The 7,086-nt window shown below is 48.7% G+C and overlaps 1 long non-coding RNA gene across 1 annotated transcript; it reads left to right on the forward strand.

Annotated features, from left to right (window-relative positions):
• Positions 1-260: 260 nt before the first annotated feature.
• On the forward strand, positions 261-5,678 carry LOC140504365 (uncharacterized). The gene is made up of 2 exons (XR_011967078.1): positions 261-790; positions 4,986-5,678. It is a non-coding gene; the product is annotated as an uncharacterized lncRNA (long non-coding RNA).
• Positions 5,679-7,086: the final 1,408 nt, after the last annotated feature.

Here is a 7,086-nt window from a genome sequence, read left to right on the forward strand (position 1 = left end):
CTTTTATCCAGAAGCAGCCCAGGAGTCCCCTGTTAATTGGGAGGTGGGGGGAGGGGGAGCCTACCCTACAATTATAATTATTTTTATTATTCTTTATCCATTTCCGTAGGATAGAAAAAGAAGATACTCCTAGCTATGGTTTGTGTCTTGCCTGACTGCCTCCTTTCTTCCAGCTCAGTATTTCTTCACTAGGAGATGATGAGGTTCAGACTCTGGGAACTTCCTTGAGCTCCCCTGGAATCTCCTCACTCAAAACCTGGCTTTTCATACTCAGATTGAGCTCTCCTTGCATCTCCTCTCAGAATCTGGCCTTTCATACTCAAATCTGTGACCATTGTCTGTTATCTCTTGATTGCCCTACCTGCTTCCCACCTAGGCACCCCCTAGTCTGATGTTTGTTGATTCTCCTCAAGACCCTCCTCCCATCACCCTGGACTACCAGACCACCCCCCAGGTCCCTCCTATATTCTTTTCTGTATTTAAGTCCATCTTGCCTCCATGAAGGTGCTCAGATGCAATCCAGCTCAGACTCTGTCTAGCTGGATTGTGTCTGGCCTGCTTGTGGATGCAAGCGTTACAAATGCTCAGGCTCCTTAAGAGGCAACCCGATTAGGCGAATCCTTAATAAACTTTGTTCTCTTTGGCTTTAAGAAGGCTTGAGTCGAATTCATTCCAGCACGACCCGGACCGTCGATATTTTGGGGTCCCCCATCACCCCTCAACCTCTTCCTTTATGGTGACCTGACCGGGAAAAGCTGCTAATCTCAAGTTCTTCTGCTCAAACTGGAAGGTATGTAAGCATCCCCCTCTCTATCCCCTACTTGCTCTCCAAGCACCTTGGAAATGATTTTTGGACCTGGCTTCAGGTCCCAGTATAAGGCAAAGTCTCTGAACTTTCTGGGCGCTAGAGAGTGAGAGACTCAGGTTGTTGGTCCATTGGTTAGGCAGTGGACCTGGGAATTCTCTGGATTTCTTGGGAGCAAGGAAATCGGGGAAAACTCGGTTACTTTTTAAGTGTGTGCCTAAGTCTCTGAACTTTCTGGGCGCTAGAGAGTGAGAGACTCAGGTTGTCGGTCCAGTGGCTGTGTTTGAGGTCATGGACCTGGGCATACCCTCCAAAGCACAATTCTCTGAACTTTCTGGGCGCTAGAAGGTTAGAGAAACGTCAGTTAAGTGGGTGCCCAATTCTCTGGATTTCCTGGGCACAAGGAAATCAGGGAAAATTCGGTTGTTTTTGTCCTCTTTTCTTTTTTCTCAAGGCTTACTTCCACGTCCTCCTTTAAGGAGGGGGGGGACTTCCAGCCCCATGCAAAAAAAAAAAAAATAAATAGGGGTCAAAATTCATCAATTCCAAGGAATTCGCCTTTGGGCTGTCTTTTACAAAATTGGAAAAAATTTAACTTCTCTAAAGACCTTAAAAAGAAAAACTTGGTATTCTTTTGCAACACACTTTGACCTCAGTATCACTTGGAGGACAACGAAGTGTGGCCCACATTTGGGACCTTACAAAGTAACATCCTTTTACAATTACAATTATATTGCCTACAAAAGGGAAAATGGATAGAAATATCTTACGTAAGGGCCTTTGTCGAACTCTCAGGACCCAATTCTCAGAACAGACTGTAAGATGCTTGTAGCTAGAGTCGTCCCACAAAAGGGAAATGGGGGTGAATTGGATATTTTGGATGACCCCCTGTTTACGGCTTCGAGGGTCTCGACCTCACCTCCTTCTCTACCTCCGTTACCGCCATCCCAACCCCCTCTCCTCCCCCTCCCCAATCCCTCCTGAGCCCTCCTCCAGCTCCCCAACCTCCTACTTCTCCCCCACCCCCCTTGAGTCCTTCCATCTCCCCCTCAGCCACTTCTACCCCAACCTTTCTTTTACCCCAACCCCCCTCAATTGCTGCCTCATTTGCCTATCCTGTATCTCTTCCTGTGCCCCTCCCCCCCTCGGTAACCCCCAATCAGTTCCCAACCACTGGGTTTGCTGGGGTGCCCCCCTCTGCAGCCCCTCTTGCTGGGGCAACACTCACTCAGATCTCAGGCCCCACCCCCACGGCAGTCTCTGCAGTAACACTGCCCATAACCCACCCCTCCTTGGGGACATTACCTCAGGCCCCAACTACAGGCCTTGCAGGGGTGCCACCCTCTGCAGCCCCTCTTGCTGGGGCAACATTCACTCAGGCCTTAGGCCCTGCTCCCATGGCACTCTCTGGGGCATCTTCCCCTTTGATCCCTACTCTTCATCAGGCACCAGCAGATCTTTCCCCTTGCCAGCCAGATCCCCTGGCTCTGCAGCCTAATCCAGTTCAGCAGGCATTCCCCAGGCCCTCCATCACAAGAAGTGGGACTTCTATCTCCCTCCACAAGCCCCTGTCCCCACTGGGCTGTCTGGGCTGTTTCCCTTGAGAGAAGTACCTGCCCCACCCAGTGGGACAACCAGGACCCGTGTTCTGTTCTCCCTTTCGGATCTCACCCAGATTAAAGAGAAACTGGGGAGATACTCGGAAGACCCCACTAGGTTTACTGAGGGTTTTAGGGACATATCCCTACAATTTGAACTTTCTTGGAAGGATCTGCATATTCTTTTCTCTGTCTGTTGTACCTTTAAGGAGAAGGGGAGAATTTGGGAACATGCCCAAAAGTTTGGGGATCATATGGCTAGCAATAATCCCATAAAGTACCCCCCAGGAACAGCTGCTGTTCCCACGAGTGACCCCAGATGGGGCTATCAAAAGAGTGAGGACAGGGAAAAGAGAGACTTGATGGTAATTTGCCTGTTAGAAGGCCTAAAAACTGCATTTCAAAAATAAGTAAATTTTCAAAAAATTAGGGGAATTACTCAGGGAGAAAAGGAAAACCCAGCCCTTTTTCAAAACCGGCTAGTAGAAGCTATTAAAAAGCATACAAATTTGGATCCTGACTCCATAGAAGGGGCAGTAATCCTTAGCATGTATTTTATTAATCAGTCTGCCCCAGATATTAGGAAACTGCAGAAATTGGCAATGGGACCCCAAACACCTCAGGCCCAGTTACTGGAGATGGCCTTCAGAGTCTTTAACAACAGAGACTTCATTGCAGCAGAGGAAAGAGAACGAAGGAGAAGGGCCAGGGCCAGGGAGCATGCTCAATTCTTGGCTGCTGCCTTGGCCAGGAAAAGACCCAGGGAGCACCCCTCCAGGGCACCCCCTTGGAGGAAGGCTGGCTACTTGGGCAGTGGGGAAACCTGCTTTCGTTGGCACAAGGAGGTTCACTGGTCCAAGGAGTGCCCCTCCAGGGTGCCCCCCCCCAGAGGGAGCCCCAGGAACCAACACCTGTGGAACTGTGCCCATGTGACCAGGAGGGACATTGGAGGAAAGATTGTCCCTCAGGTTGGAAAAGTGGTGGAGCCGCCCCCCAGTACCCTGTCCTCCAGTCTTCTTAAGACTTGGAACATCGGGAAAACCTGGGTGCTGGCAGTGCTCCCACTTTCTCCGCCTCTCTCGCCTCCAAGCTCTGGGCAAAAACGAAGGCTGAAGGTAAGGTTACCCACTTTAACATGGCTAAATTCTCTTCTTTAACCAGTCACTCTGGCCCTCCCTGTCCCTTGACCCCCTCGGGGTCACTGAAGGGGAAACTAAGGAATATCTCCAAACATACCCCCTCCCCAGCCTGTTTGAGGATCTGTCGTTTAAACACTCCTTCCTTATGCCCTCCTTTGACCTTGCCCCCTTGTTGGGAAGGGACCTGATGGTGAAATTGGGAAATCAATTTTCTCTAGTTAAACCTCCCCATCTCCCTTTTGCCGCTGTTCAGTATATCTTCCTGGGTTTGCTTGAGAGTGTGGGAGACAGGCCAAATATTTGGGACCCTGGAATTCCAGAGACGGCTACTTCTGCCACCCCGGCCATTGTTAGTTTCCCAGACCCTAAAATGCTCCCCCATCTCAGCCAGTATCTGATTAAGCTTGAGACCTGGGAAGGTACAACCTTTCACTGAAAAATTCCTTAAGTATAAAATCTTTGTCCCTTGTTTATGTCCATGCAACACTGCAATCCTTCCCACAGAAAAGCCTAATGGAGAATACTCACAATTTGGTTTTGCTTTTGAATGTACTTTTCCTGGGGAATCAAGTCCTTATCAGCTAACTTGGACAGTCTTGCCCCAAAGCTTTCAAGATAACCCTCTTCTATTTGGCCAGGCTTTGGGAAGGGATTTAAGGCACCAGAAACTAGCAGGCTGTAGCTTAATTCAGTACGTGCATGATACTCTTATTTGTAGCCCCACCCAGGAGGCTTCTTTGGCTGCTGCCACAGAAGCCCTTCTTTTCTTCGGCATTCGAGCCTATAGGGTCTCTTTGAACAAGTCCAGATATCATACCAGTCCGTAAATTCTCTGGGCCATGAACTCACTACCACCTCTCTCTACTTAACCTCTGAGAGAAAAAGGACAATCCTGTCTATCCTTGGTCCAGAAAGTAAGAAAGAAGTTCGAGTGTTTTTAGGCATGACTGGATTTTGTAGACTCTGGATTCCTAATTTTGGTTTTATTATTAAACTCCTTTATGGCCCTACTCAGGGCACTGACTCAGAACAGGCTAAAGTTTTTGAGACTCTGAAAACTAATTTGATCACCACCCCAGCACTAGACCTACCCAGTCTGGGAAAACCTTTCACTCTGTACATTGATGAAAGGGGAGGACAGGCTTTGGGAGTCTTAGCCCATTCCTTAGGACCTGACCCCAGGCCAGCTGATGTTTTTATTTACTCAGAATATGTTTTCCTTGTTCTACTTACCCATGGAGCAATCTGGAAAGAAAGGGGATATCTGACAGCAAAAACCTCCCCTATCAATCATGCCCTTCTATGTTTTGGCCTTGCCATAGTCTTCTTTGATTCTGTCCAGAAAAATTATCTTTTATGCCAGGGAAATTGTCTTTTATTTATTTTCCTTTTGTGCCTGTTTGGTGTGTGTGTGCCTAACCTTGCCAGGTTTGTCTTTTCTAGAGTGCAAGCCATCAACTTCCAGATGACAGCCCATGCTGTATACCAACCACCGTCTGAATCCAAGGTCTCCAGCCCACTGGACCTGGCACCACCCAGGTTCTGAAGTCTGAGCCCTTGAACAGGACCCATCCAGGCAGGGACATCTCTACGCCCCCTGCCAGCAGGAAGAAGTTTCAGAAGCTGAGACCTTCGCCCTTTGCCCCAAAAGAATTTGGGTTCAATCTGTTTGAGGGGGGAATGATGAGGTTCAGACTCTGGGAACTTCCTTGAGCTCCCCTGGAATCTCCTCACTCAACCTGGCTTTTCATACTCAGATTGAGCTCTCCTTGCATCTCCTCTCAGAATCTGGCCTTTCATACTCAAATCTGTGACCATTGTCTGTTATCTCTTGATTGCCCTACCTGCTTCCCACCTAGGCACCCCCTAGTCTGATGTTTGTTGATTCTCCTCAAGACCCTCCTCCCATCACCCTGGACTACCAGACCACCCCCCAGGTCCCTCCTATATTCTTTTCTGTATTTAAGTCCATCTTGCCTCCATGAAGGTGCTCAGATGCAATCCAGCTCAGACTCTGTCTAGCTGGATTGTGTCTGGCCTGCTTGTGGATGCAAGCGTTACAAATGCTCAGGCTCCTTAAGAGGCAACCCGATTAGGCGAATCCTTAATAAACTTTGTTCTCTTTGGCTTTAAGAAGGCTTGAGTCGAATTCATTCCAGCAGGACCCGGACTGTCGGTATTTTGGGGTCCCCCATCACCCCTTAATCTCTTCAGGAGAGAGCTAGAAATAGTTAAGAAGGCCATTTGCACCTAACCCAAATCAACTCCCTGGGTGGTCAAGGCCTCTGGGTGAGCAGGACTGGCAGCCAGACCTGATTCTGGCTGGTGAAGCTATGGCTGGGGTTCCTTCCACATGACCACCCCCTGCCCCCCCTTCTTGTTTTGTGTTTTCCCCCAACCCTGGAAACCAGCATCAGACTGATAACTCTTGGAACAGCCAGATTCCACTTCCTACAGTCCTTGACCTTCTCCCCGTTGCCTGGCTCCCTCCCCAGAGCTGGGAGATAGGCAGAAACATGTTTCCCTCCCGGGTTGAAGCAGGGAGAATGGGTCTTGGCCATGCTCTGAGCTCCTCTCAGGACAAAATGGGAATATTGTTCTCCTGGACAATGGAGTTTTATAGGAAGGGCTCTCCAATGCATTTTAAAAATAACTTCCTTTAATAGGCAGCTAAAGCTTTGTGACAAGCTTTGTGAACTCCGGAGGGAATGCCTGGGAGGTAGGAGGAGCCTCAGCCCCGGGGGTCTGCTAGAGCTAGGAGTTGTTGCATTGGAGCTGGTGGTTGGGCTGATCTTGGAGATGGGGGCCAGTGAAGAATGGGGCTATTATTGGGGAATTATAGTCGTGGTGAGGACCCGGGATGGAATTGGATTTAGTGTTGGGGATAGGAATGGGAATGAGACTGGGGCTGGGTTTAGGACTGGGGATGGGGATGAGTTAAATCTGGTGGTGGGGCTGGGGTTTAGAGATAGGATTGGAACGGGAGCTAGGGTTAAAAGGAGAGTCTGGGAGAAATGGACTGAGATTAAAGGTGGCAGCTGGGTTTAGGACTGGGGCCATTGGACTTCATCGGACCCGTGCTGGGGTTCAGTCATTCCCTACCTGTATGTCCCTCTACACATGTTCCTTAGCTGTATTCAGTTCTCACTGACAATCTGTGTGTCTGTGATTTATTAGGGAATTTTTTATTTTCACTGTGACATTTTATTAAATGTCTTATCTTTAATTGTCTTCTCTGCTGCCATTCGGTCATGTCTGACTCTTCATGACCCCATCTGGAGTTTTCTTGTTCTGGAGTGGTTTGCCATTTCCTTCTCATTTTACTGATGAGGAAACTGAGGCAAATAGGGTTAAGTGAATTGCCCAGGGTCACCCAGCTGAGATTTGAACTCACAGATGCATTTTTGTCCTTTCACTGACTAGGAGAAAGTCAATATAATTCATGAGCTGTGGTCCTTGAGCGGCGGAAGGCTTACTCCAGGTTTAAAGATCTTTTCTGGAGAGGCCACATGGGAGATGTAGACGTGCCATATAAAACACTTAA

This window comes from Notamacropus eugenii, chromosome 5 (assembly GCF_028372415.1).
Source record: "Notamacropus eugenii isolate mMacEug1 chromosome 5, mMacEug1.pri_v2, whole genome shotgun sequence".
Classification (NCBI taxonomy): Eukaryota; Metazoa; Chordata; class Mammalia; order Diprotodontia; family Macropodidae; genus Notamacropus; species Notamacropus eugenii.